Source organism: Oxyura jamaicensis, chromosome 3 (assembly GCF_011077185.1).
Source record: "Oxyura jamaicensis isolate SHBP4307 breed ruddy duck chromosome 3, BPBGC_Ojam_1.0, whole genome shotgun sequence".
NCBI classification, from domain to species: Eukaryota; Metazoa; Chordata; class Aves; order Anseriformes; family Anatidae; genus Oxyura; species Oxyura jamaicensis.
In genome coordinates this window covers 10,049,460-10,062,692 of record NC_048895.1, presented here as the reverse complement: position 1 = coordinate 10,062,692, position 13,233 = coordinate 10,049,460, and the positions used below count along the sequence as shown (strand labels likewise).

General features: G+C 39.5%; 1 long non-coding RNA gene across 2 annotated transcripts in view; it reads right to left on the bottom strand.

Moving 5' to 3' along the window:
- LOC118163980 overlaps nt 1–13,233 on the bottom strand; it is a 57,730-nt gene that overhangs the window by 23,190 nt on the left and 21,307 nt on the right. Inside the window, exons 2-4 of one of the 2 annotated variants that reach the window (XR_004749279.1) lie at nt 6,818–6,858; nt 6,078–6,139; nt 5,165–5,680 (exon numbers count right to left, since the gene is read on the bottom strand). This is a non-coding gene — a long non-coding RNA (uncharacterized LOC118163980). Of the gene's footprint in view, nt 1–5,164; nt 5,681–6,077; nt 6,140–6,817; nt 6,859–13,233 lie in introns of those variants that run through there. The other variant, XR_004749278.1, reaches the window with a different exon arrangement.

Sequence of the window (13,233 nt, the reverse complement as noted above, 5' to 3'; positions counted from 1 at the left end):
CTCCTGAGCTAACTCCTCCTTCTGTAAACATGCTAGAAAATTCATCATTAAAAAATTTGCATGTACTTCTAGGACCCCTGCCAGCTGCTGAGGGTATTTAGAGCAGTAAAATACTCATACAATATTTAGTATAGACCAAGCCAGCCAAATTGTGATGGTCTGTTCCCAGGAAGTATGTATATATACATCCCTTAAATTGCTATTAAAATGAAAATGCATTAAAATGAAATTAATAATGAGCTCTACAATACTAGAGTAAATCGGATTTTGTAATGGGAAAGACAGATGCAGTAGGAGAGGCAAATCAAACAAACTGCCTAACAGGAAACTAGCAGACTTCTAACCTTCCACATCTTACATGAAAAGCTGAGGTTATTAGGTCTGGATTTGATGAGAAAACTGAAAATACTGTAAGGAACTGAAGCTGAAACATAGCAAATGGACAGTATTGTAGTAGTGTGAGGGTTAGCAGGTCTATAGTTTGAAAGAACTTATGATGAAGTTTGCACATTTGATATGAATGGTACTATGACTACAGCTTGCATTTCTGATTCCATCCAGAGTAGCACACCAGAAAACAGGAAGGAGGGGAGCTTAAATCACAGCATAGTGACCTCAGGTTATCGTACATGCAAGCCATGCGTTCTGCCAGCCCTGACAGTGCCAAGGTGAGTAGCATGCCAATGGGAGGAAAAGGTATTTGATTGAACAAATGGGAACATATGGGAACGAATTGCCATGGAAGAGCAGAGACCTGACAGTCACAAAGATGTGAGCTCTTCTCTAAATTGTACTTTTTCTTTTTTCTTTTTTTTTAAGTTCATTTCACCAGCTTCCCCTGGGTTGGGGAATAAAACTGCAGTGTAGCCATATGTTTCAATTAGTCATTTCCTTCCTCATTTTTCTTCATGCCCTCCAGTGATTTTTCAACAGGTAAATCTCTATATGAAGGCACTGTCCTCATAATACATACAGCTAATATCCTATTTGCTGAATAAGCAAATAAGTGTTTCAAGAGGCACTGGGTTAGCAATTTCCAGTAACACATGCAAATTTTGAAGCCTAAGGTATTCTGATTCTTACAAGCAAAGTTAGGTTTTCATTTTCAAGCATAACCCTAAGTGTCCCTCATAAATAGGAAGCAGAGCATAAGAAAAGCTCCAGAGTGGGTAGCAAAAACATTGAACTGAGCACTTCAAAGATGTCACCTTTTTAGTACAGCCAAAAATGATGTATGGTTTCATTTTAAAACAAGATACTTTTTTTTTTTTTTTTACATAACCCCAATTTGAAAACATGATTTGCCCTCACTTTCTGATGTATTTGAAATTCTGCATGACTTCTAGTACAGCACTGATTTTTTTTTTTTCAGGTCAAAAGAAAAGCAGCACCTTGCTGCTCAGATACTCCAGATCTTTGACAAGTGAAGTTCATGAGTCACGGAAGTCATGGGAACTAAGGGCAGGGGAACTGTGAGGCAAATGTGCAGAGATATACAAGCAAATGGCCAGCATGACAGACCAATCCGCTAACTCCATGGTAGGCAAAGTGCAAAAACAAGCTCTTGGCTTGCTTGAAGGTCCAGTCTCAGCTGGGGAATCTTGATCTGCACTCTGCTTGTTGGAGAAGCGGGTAAGGATGCTGATAGAGTAGAAAAGCATCATTGACTGAGAAAATGAGAACTTGCATATTGTCTCCAGTTAAATAATTTAGCAGCCACAGTGCCACATGGCCTGTTGTCTTCCTCACATAAAGACTTTAGACATGTTAAAAAATGCTTTATATTTTTTCTGTTATAGTTTTCACAAACACTTTTTTCTCATTTTACATTAAATATCATGACTGTGCACAAGGCACTTTCAGGGTTTGACTACAGATGCATATGCTTGTATACCCATATATTCACATCAATATGTGTATATAATGAACATTAGGAAGACATCTTTGCCTGCATTACATGCCCATATCAGCTTACATTCAAATCTGTGTCATTTTGGTGACAGAAAGGTTTGCTATTCTATGAAGATTGTTTTTTTTTAAATGAAGCAATATTTGCTTTACCTAAAAAAAAAAAAAAAAAAAAAAAAAAACACAAAATAAAGGCTTAGGTGATTTGAAACATTTTCAGTTACAGTCTGTCTAAGCTAATCTATAAGCAGAAAAGTCTTAACCTTATTCCATTTGAAATGGATAAAATATTAAAACTTAAATAGGAGGAATTATCTGGAAAATCCTGTGTCACCACTCATAAGTGACTAAAGGAAGTGTTGCAGATGAGTGACTTAATGGCTAAATTGCATAACATTTAATCAAGCTGCCTCCCCATGAATTATCTGTGTGTCTTTTCAGGAAAACTGGACAGCTGGAAAATCACTTTGGGATCAACCAGTTCTTGTCCTTACTGATGACTTAGTATTTAACATTTAAAAACCACGCTGCACATCAGAAATGGAAAACATGTAGAGATTGTTTCTGATAGAGCTGTACACACCCATTCTCCCCTCCTGCCACTGATTTTAATGGCAAGGATGGGTTTCTGCTGAATGTGTTCCAGCTCACTTTTGCAAGTTAGGTTAAATATTGCTGTTGGTATCACTTTTTGCATAGTAAATCCTAGACCTGCAGAGACAACCTAATTAGTTTCATTCTTACACAAGCATTGTCAGAAATATGCAGAAATTGGGAACAGAAGGAACACGGACTGACTCCTGGCTGATAGCATTGAAAATGTCTCCATTCACTTGGAAGCAGAGGAACACCATTAGGGTAAGATGACTTACAGGTTTGGAGTACCACTTTACAAGGATTTCACTATCAGTTGTGTAGTCGAGTTCATTTTCAAGCAGCTTCATAGCTACACGGAGTGACACTGTAGCTGAGTTCAGTCTCTCCCAGGATTTGCGTTATTTACACAAGGCACTTGTGCTCTCAGCTGTTAACATGATCTGGGCTTCATCTTGCTGCACTGCAACACAGAGAAAACACAACCCTTGTGGAGAGTGACAGCTGTAATTCATGTCCTTTATCCTTTTTGCCTACAGAAATGTGTACCAATTACATGCTGAATACCAGTGAATGAAACCATCACAAAATTGTCATTATTTAAATGGAATTTATTTAAATTGATAATTATTTAAGTGTCAATCAATTAATTAATAACCTTATTCAATTGAGGTTTTTTGTTTGTTTGTTTTTCAGAAATGTGAGTTAAGCTGCAACATTTTTGACCACATTGCCAACTGACGCAGACTGTTTGGCCAGAATGCAAACCAGTTGGGAAGGAGTTTTTCTAGTCTAGTCCTCAACATCTAATGCACTCCTGGACGTTGCTCTTGCACCAGCCTTTGCAAAGCAATGCTGCACAACATCGTCAGAGGGTTGATGCTCTCCAGCACTTCTCACTTGGCCAAGCTGTGCATGCCTTCAAAATCCTGAGTCAATCCAAAGGCTGAGTCAGTCAAGCAACGTAGAAAGTGGTGAGGCATAAACAGACTATTACCACCTGCTGATGGAGGTAACCAATGCACTGCATTCTCCACATAGGAAGATAGGATATATGTAAATATAAAGCACCTATCACCCTACTGATAAACATACTTTGGAACCACACTGATGGCAGGGGTAAGAGCAGGAGTCTACCTCTCAGTACCTCAGCACTTCTGCTTCCAACCAATTTTAAATAAGTAAATGAACCAAGACTTTGCTGCCAGCCTGGCTGGCATTTAACTCTGCTACTCCAACAGGGTAGGAGGGAGACCTACTGTGAATGACAATAACTTGCACTGTGACTTCTCCAGCTGTGCTACTGAACAATGCAAGCATCACAGAAGGGCAGTGGGACATGAGGTCTCAGACCCGATACCAGTCAGTATGTCTCAGAGGCAGGGAGCTCCTATTAGCAGAGAACAAGCTAACTCTGTGCACAAAGCTCTCACTTTCTGTACTTGATGCTGAGTCAGTGAGCTCTCTGGACTCTTCCAAAGTTTCAGAAGATTACCAGACAGATATACATGTCAGTTATAAATACATCGTGTCAGCTGGAGAGGGGTTTAGAATGGGTAAAGTATGGAGAGAAAGGCAACTTACATTTCCAGCACTGCAAATAATGCAGTAAGTCACTGCACCTTTTCAAAAGTTTTATCTGGCTTATGTCCCATCTTTAGTACATCATCAAAATGAATGTTGGCTGGCAAAGGGTTAGCCTTTAGGAAGGGAGAATCCAGGCCAGCAGCTTATATTTAGAAGCAGTTAGGGAGCTGTTATCTACATTAACATCTCTCAGCAGTATGCCTACCAGTTTTCTGGGTTGCTTCAAACATAAATAACCCTCGCAATTGCTGCTATAATTTTCTTCTGTAATTCACTTGCATAAGGTCAGCACCTGTTCAGGTTTTGATGTGGTACCACTGTGGTAATGACTATAAGAGCCAAAAGCATCAACACTCTCCATTTCAATAATGAATGTAAAGACTAATGATGCCTCTCGATCTTTACTACATTTTATGATGTTGCAAAAGTTACATTATTACTAAGTGAATGCCTACCATATGGGAAAAATACTGTACTGAATCTTATATACAAAATCTGTGTTGCTTACTAGAAAGCTCTATGTTCCACTCGGATTTTGATTGAAAATAAGGCATGCTGAGGAAACCTATAGACTATTTATATATCACAGAGGCTGGCAGATGGAAATGGCAGTATGCAGCAGAAGCAAAAGCCCTGAAGATGGTACAGTCTATTACAGCCAAGCAAGTCACTGATTTTAGGCTGTGGCCCTACAAAATTCTAGGTCCAGCTCTGCTAATACAAATATCTGAAGACCTGAAGAAAATCAAGTCTCTGTCTGCTTGTGCCTTTCCACTTTCACATTTCATCTGTCCTTAGATACTTACACAGTAACTCCCTGGGGGTTAATCTGCATTATAGCAAAGCAACAGCTAAAACCACATCAGAAAATTTTATTTCTTATGGCTTCGGAATGAGCATTCTGGCTAAATACTTTGCTGTAATAATCCAAGAGAAAGTGAAGAAAATAAAGGACTTCCTACAACTTTCTGCGCCATTGCAAATCATAGTAGATAAATATATTTAAAAATATACCCCCTCAAAAAAAAAGTGAACTAGTAAAGCCCCATATTTTATAAAAATATATTTTGGAAATTGTATACATTGCAGGCTATTTGTTATTAAAATGCATTATTAAATAATAAAATATAAATATAGTAACAAATATAACCATATCAACATGATGTTATTAAAGATGTTGATGTTATTAAATAAACGATGAAACGTTCATATAAAGTTACTGTGGTACAAATGTCTTTACAAACCCATTTTGTTTTATGCACATGATGTCTAGAGAGAAGACTGTAATTCTGCTTTAAGGACAATAAATCACTCAGAAACATATGTACGTAACACTGTACTTACAGTATTTCTAGGACATTTTGTAGTTTTTGTTTGTTTTGCTATGAGAACATTTCACATCATAGAAGAGAGTACTTTAAGTCACTGACCAGTCAGCTGGTTTTATACAGAGTCTAGAAGGCAACTTAGCACATCTTGCTTTGAATCTTTTTTTTTTTATGCAGTATTTCAGAAAATACATGTGCTTACTGCAAGGGGTCTCAAATTGCAGTTGACAGGACACACTCCATGTGCTGGCTGTACTTCACACCTGGGAACAGTTTGGTCAATGCACTGAAGCTCTGAGGGACGCAATGTCAGCACCACCTCACTTCATTGTGCTCATTAGGTAACAACCATGAGACACACAATTGCATGGGACTGGGAACAAGCTGAGAAGCCTGCCTTGCTCTCTATGGCTTTGTGCCCTAACATAGTTTATTTAAAGTTCAGTTACAAGCTGAGAGCATTCTACTGGTAGGAAAATGTAGTGTTAGACCCATTTCTGGTCAAACAGTAAAAGCAGCTCCTCAGATAGTAGGACACCTCCATCTGAAAGATGCACATTTTGATAGAGACATGGAATTCATCTTTAGAAAATACGGTTTTATAAGACAATGTGATTTAGGAAGATATGCAGATGAGTCAAAATGAAAACGTAAACAAACCTTGTTTAGGAGAAGGAAATCTTCAGGAATAAATTCCATTTTAAGGTCAACTTTCTATCTTTCTGTGCAAAAAAAAAAAAAAAAGCCTCTAAAGTAAGGGAATGCCAAACATTGGTACACTTTTTCTTAATGAGAATATTTTCTTCTCTAAACACTTCTAAGACTTCAAACCTCATGTAATGACATTAATGGATAAAAAAGATTCACCAAAAAATGTTGATTACTGTAATGCAATTCAAGTTTCTTTGGATGACATAAGCCTTTTAAGGTTGTTCTAAGCTACATACTTGTAATTCCTAATACTCCAGCAGAAGGAGTGAGAAGGTTAATGTATGCTCAAGTAATGTCAATTCACATTATGACTAATACAAGTAACCCACACAGAATAATTGTATTAACTGGAAAGTTCATTTTGTAATAGTCCTCAAGCAACTTCCTAGGGAAATTCAGACTAGCTAGAGTCACCTATCTAAGAGCCATTAAAAAAGGAAAATAACTTCTTAAATGGCCATTTAAGAAACAAAATTTTAAGTCTTGTGGAAAGTGGACTGAATGAATTTAAAATATATTCTGAGAAATCTGACATTTTCAAAGGCAATTACATATGCTACACAGGTTTATTAAAATTGATTGTATATTCAAGAGCTGTATACACCACCAAGATTATCAATGCAAAGGGAAGAGCTCCCTTTGAATACACTATCTGCTTAAGGAGTTGTTTTGCTTCTTTCATCACTCACCATGGCACATGCTGTTCCTTTATCTGTCTGTCTGCTTCTTCCTACAGAAAGAGTAGAAAGAACAAAAGAAATTAGAATGTATCATGCAGATGCATCATTTCTTGCTTCTTGGCCATGCAGTCTCCTCTCTCTTTTGCCAATACTTTCAGGATGGCCACGTTCCTGTCCCCATGAAAATTTGCATTGTTGCTATTTTCCTTCCTCTTCCTTCTCTTTAGAAATTCCTGCCTTCTGGTTGTCCCTATTGTCTCTCCTTGAGCAAGACTGGCACCACAGGCCCTAATGATGGCTGCCTATGCCCCACAGAAACATCTTTTGTGCCAGCTCCATGGTGAGTTTATCCATTCCCAGTAAAAGCAGCTGTATCAAAAGTTAGGCAAAGTGGCAAGCACAGTAGACTGTTGGACTTCTGGGAAACCTTAAGAAATGGTCTATAGGGAGAACAGCTGTTAGGCTCAGTCTAGCAGTATCACTGTTCTGAGTACCTCCACATCTTGAATACTGTGTTCAGTTTTGGGACCCTTACTACAAGAAGAATATTGAGGCCCTGGAGCACATCCAGAGAAGAACAATGAAGCTGGTATGGGGCCTAGAAAACAAGTCTTATGGGGAACAGCTGAGGGAACTGAGGTTGCTTAGCCTAGAGAAAAGAAGGCTTGGGGAGACCTTATCTCACTGTATAATTACCTTAAAGGAGGCTACAGCAAGGTGTGGACTGGGCTCTTCTCCCAAGCACCAAGTTGTAAGACAAAGGAAAATGGCCTCAAGCTGTGCCAGGGGAGGTTTGGGTTGGATATTGGGAAAAATTTCTTTACTGAAAGAGTCTTGTGGCATTGGAACAGGCTGCCCAGGGAAGTGGCTGAGTCACCATCCCAGGAGTCTTCGAGAAACTTGTAGATGTAGAACTTAGCATGGCTTAGTGGTGGACTTGTCAGTACTAGGTTAAAGGTTGGCCTAGATGATCTTAGAATCATTCAGGTTGGAGACCTCTATGATCATGGCACAGATAAAGCTTTCTTTGATACAACCTTAAATACTGGCCTGGCCACTGGTGTACTTCCGTGACGTTCAATGGGCCTGTAGGCAGACTCCAATATTATTCCACCCCCCAATATTTTCCACTGATTTTTGAAAACAGGTCTTCACCATAGGCACAATAAAAATACCTTTTCAATGGACACACATTAAAAACCAGGTGTTATTAAAAAATCAGAATAAAAATATTAATGTTACTATTAAGATCAGATATTAAACCAATGAGCATCATCAAAATGTACTGGCCAAAAGTGACATCAGCCTATTTCTTTGTTCTGAGCAAGTTATCAATGCACAATATTTACAAAACTAATGATTATTTATATGAAAACATGATTCCCTCCAAATTAACTTTAAGACCCATGGAAAACCTCCATACCCATGTAAAAATAGAGTTAGGGCCACAACTAAGGGAACACCCTTCTTAACACTGTGACCTGAATAAAACAACAAGGTGAACCCCAAGTTTCAGCCATGCCAAAAGCTCCAACCTGTAGTCTTCTCAGATAAATGACGTGTCCTGGAAAATAAACCTGAAGACAAAAGGCCAAAGTGACCATGATAATTTCCCAATATTCAGACTACCTTCAGTCAGCAAATGGAATAGAATCCCTAATGCTGACAGTTTATAAAATGGCTTTGTGGCTCGCACACCATGCACATATTCAAAGAAAACCATGCAAAAAGCAACTTCAAAAATAATCAGTTATCAGCCTTGTAAGTACATTTTTAACTTACCCAGTCCATTTTCCACAAGATTTATAATTTTATTTCTTAAATGGACATTTTAGAAGTTATTTTCCATTTTTAATGACTCAGATAGGAGGCTCTAGTCAGTCTGAATTTCCCAAGGAAGTTGCTTGAGGACTTGTGGTGGTTTTACCCTGCTGGGCAGCTGAACACCACCACAATTGCTCTTTTGCTACTTCTCATTAAAGAAAATGGGGGAGAAAGTATGTTGGAAAGGGCTCAAGTATTGAGATAAGGACAGGGAGACCACTCACCAATTATCAGCACAGGCAAAACAGACTCAGTGTAGGGAGATCAAAGTAATTTATTGCCTCCTAGTAACAGAGTAGAACAGGGGTCCCTCCCATGAGATGCTGTCCTTCCCAAACTGATCCTGCAGGGGCTTCCCAAAGGCAGCAGCCCTTCAAAAGCTCTTCAAGCTCTCCCTCCACATGCCACAGGGGAACTTCTGCCCAGGTGCCTGGAGCACCTCCTGCCCACCTTTTGCACTGACCTTGGGGTCTGCAGGGCTATTTCTCCTTCCTCTCTCCCAGCTGATGTTGCCCAGCAGCTTTTTTTCCCTTTCTTAAATCTGTTCTCCCAGAGGAACAACCAACATTGCTCATTGGCCCAGCTATGGCTAGTGTTGGGTCCCTCTGGAGCCAGCTGGAGCTGGTTTTGATCTGATGTGGGGCAGCTGCTGGGCTCTGTTCACAGAGGCCACTCCTGCAGCCCTTCACTGCCAAACCCTTGCCACAAAAACCCAATACAGGACTATTACAAAATGAACTTTCCAGTTAATGCAAATGTTCTGTCTTGGATAGACAGGGAAAGGTGGCAGCAGACTTCCTTGTTGGCTTGGTTGTGCACAGTTATGGTGTGCCAGAAATCAGGAGGGGGTCTTCTGGCATTGCTTAATTGATGTTTTAAGATTGAGATTTATCAAAGACGTGGAGTTGGGCTTTGTGTCTGTATAACCATCCCCTCAGGTTTATGCATGGGGCACTGTCCCCTTCTAGAAAGCATTGAGAAACATTTTTCAGAGAACCCCAGGCTTTGACTGTTCAACGAAAAGCAAACATTGCTCTTTGATGCATATAGCTATAATACCCACGTTAATATATGATCCATACTTTGTCAGTGAGAACAGAAGAAAGATTAATATATTTGTATCTCTGCCCATTTTGCTGCCAGCTGAAAAGATGAGAATCATTTTTAAATATTTGCCTTCTGGTGGGAAGATCATTCAGCTCAAGAAATGCATCTGAATTTGATGAGCTTTCCTGGATATGTACATTGCACTGAAAATAGCTGCCCAGTGTTTTTTATAGCACAGTCACAGTAAATAATGACTGCAAGTAGGAAGGAAAACAGCATCACTAAAACACATAGCTCCGCTAACCCAGGAAAAGGTCTGATGCTCTTCTCGCTCACCTATGGCAGAGTGCCTGGCTCATCTAGTTTTCTCTGCTGCCACATTTTCCTGCCTCACTTGAAATATTTTGTCAGTCTGTTAGCAACCAGTAACTACTATTGAATGCTTTCATTCTCACATTTCTGTGCAATGGCCACCTGTCACAGCATAAATATAAGCCTTCTAATTCCCCAGACCTGGCAATTAAAATTCTTAGCATTTATTGAACTATAGCTGCATGCACTTCTCAACCAAGAGTAAGATGGGGATGTTTTATCTTGATGTAGTTGCCTGCAACTTTCCAGCTCAATGGAAATGCTCAGTGGGTTCCCTTGTGATGACTGACATGTAATACAAATCCACATGCTCCACCCCCAAAGAGAAGGAGGGAAAAATTCATACTGGAAGTCAAAGGAGCAATTTGGAGAAGTTAGGAAGTTTCTCTGGCAGCTGGAGCAACACAAGATTAGCATCTGCAGAGTATCAGCCAGGTTGTGGCCCTCCACGGCCAGTGGAGAGCTGCCTCAGCATGGTCCCCACTCCAGTAATCCATGATAGCCTGCATGGAGGAGAGCCAGAAGGGCTTTCTGCTGGGCCCTGTAGGTGAGCAGTCAGCATGCATGCACTTGTGACTGATGTCAGACATGGTTGTGAAGGAATTTTTGGTATATTCAGTCTGGGGCAATTGACTAGATATTCCTGGCTATCACAGAATCACAGAATGGTTGAGGTTGGCAGGGACCTCTGAAGACCATCTAGTTCAACCCCCTGCTAAGCAAGATCACCTAGAGCACATTGCACAGGATGGCATCCAGCGGGTTTTGAATATTTGCAGCAAAGGAGACTCCACAGCCTCTCTTGGCAACCTGTTCCAGTGCTCTGTCACCCCCACAGTAAAGAAGTGCCTTCTCATATTCAGCTGGAATATTACAAATGACCTGGGAAAACAAGCAATAGTTATATGCCCTTTTCTTAGTGTACTTGCAGGAACAACATTTAACTTCTACTGTTTTTCACATTTTTGTCCTTTTTCATGTAAGTGTTCTCACCTTTCAAATAAAGGTCATTAAGTCTAAGAAAGTCTTTGCTCGCAAAGACACAAACAAGATATTTTAAAATAAGATCTACTGGCATCAGAGGTGAAAATTATTGTATCATGAGATACAAAGATGAGGGGAGAAATCCTGGCTGTCTTCTGGCAGTGATGAATCCAGCTAACGTGACACACACACACAAAAGCAAGAATGATAAAGCAACTTAGAAGAAGCAAAAAATGAAAAAGCATTTCTCTATAAAATGGGGGATTAACGCCTGTATTGTACCATTGCTGCAAATACAGATATAAAGATAACTCCTTTGCTGCTTTTTTTTTTTTTTTTGGTGAAATGACTTTGACCCAAAGATAGGAAAACTCTACCTCCCATTTAATTCAGCTGCAGTTACAGTAATGAAGACAACAATTAATAAATAAATAAATAAACACCTGCTATCTATATTCCTGCAGTCCTGACGTGCTGTTTGTTTATATCCAAAACCAAATCACAGCCTTTATCTTCTTTTTTAGAAAATAGAATCATAGAATAATTAAGGTTAGAAAAGACCTCCAAGATCACCTGGTCCAATCATACACCTACCACCAGTATCACCCTCTAAACCATGTCCCTAAGCACCATGTCCAACTTTTCCTTAAACACCTCCAGGGACAGTGACTCCACCACCTCCCTGGTGGAGGTTCCAATGCCTGACTGCTCTTTCTGAGAAGAAATTTCTCCTAATTTCCTACCTGAACCACCCCTGGTGCAACTCGAGGCCATTCCCTCTAGTCCTATCACTGGTTATCTGCGAGAAGAGGCTGACCCCCAGCTCCCCACAGCTTCCCTTCAGGTAGTTGTAGAGAGCAATAAGGTTGCCCAGCAGTTTTCTTTCCCTTTCTTAATCCACTTCATTTCAGAGGGATTCTGAAGAACGAAAATCATCATAATGTAGTGGAGCGTTTGATTCAATGTCATATATTAACAGGTGTCACATCTAAGAGCAAAGCAATAAATACAGCAAAATTACATGATTCACTCAAGGCTTTAGTTTCATGAAGGCATTTACTTGTTTGAAGTTAGACCTGTGCTGAAATGCTTTGTAATATAGCAGCTATTAATGAAATGCATTCTTTTCATATCCAAAAAACTGTAAGTATTTCTAAGTTTCTTACAAAGTTGCTTTCCCTCCTGAAATACTTTGGCAGTTACACACTTTCCTAACCTGTCTCCCAGGCATTTGATTGGCTTTTTAAAATGATTTTTATTATTAATATCCTTTAGAGCAGAACCTTAACTCTGCGGCTAAGCACAATGCACAGAGATTTGTTGCCAGCTCACTGACATGCTCACGCTGAGCAACCAGTTCTGCTGAGGCTGACATGAACAAAAAATAATGTCCCCAGCTAACGGAGATATGTTGTTTATTAGCTCACTGCTGCATGCATAGTGAAGGTTAATGTATTACTTTCACTTGTGAGAGCAGCAGAAATTACAAAAATAAAGAAAAAAAAAAAAAAGCTTTTTAAAATGGAGTAAAGGTTCTAACAGTAAAATAAAAGTACCAAGTACCATTGCCTTTTAAAACAACAGGCATGACTTCTAAGGCAATAGGGCTGCTTTAAATAGCCAAACTATTTAGGCAGGCAGGCAGTTTGCAGGAAAGCAGGGTGACTGCAAACTGTTCCATTTACGAGCAGGAGAGTTGGGCAACCTGAGGAGAAACTTGTTTTCACACTCTGCTGAAAGTTTCGGCTGCAAGGAATGTTTTCCCTCAAATGCCCAAGCTTTGTCAAATCACCTTTTTTTTTCCTGTGAAAAATGTCTTCTCGGGAAAATGTTGTGCTTTTTCCATTTCATGCCATGCAACCAAATTGTTAGGATCTTCGCACTTAGGGTTTATTTTAATCCCTTGCCATATGAAGTTTTTGTGGTTTAAAATGAAATGGTCTGATAAAAAGGAGGGAAGAGAACATTAATACAAGCATAAAATACTCAGTTAAGTGGCATCTAGGCTAGCAATGGATAATTACAATTATCATATAGGTAAGTTTTATGTAATTAAGAGGAAATGTGAACATGTCTTCAAAGCTCATCCAAAAAAACACACAGATGCCTTTTCAAACCAACTGTTACTGCTTTTCTCCTTGCACTTGTAATTTTCCATGCTAAAACAAAAATCTTCTAACTGTGAAAATTGCTGACCA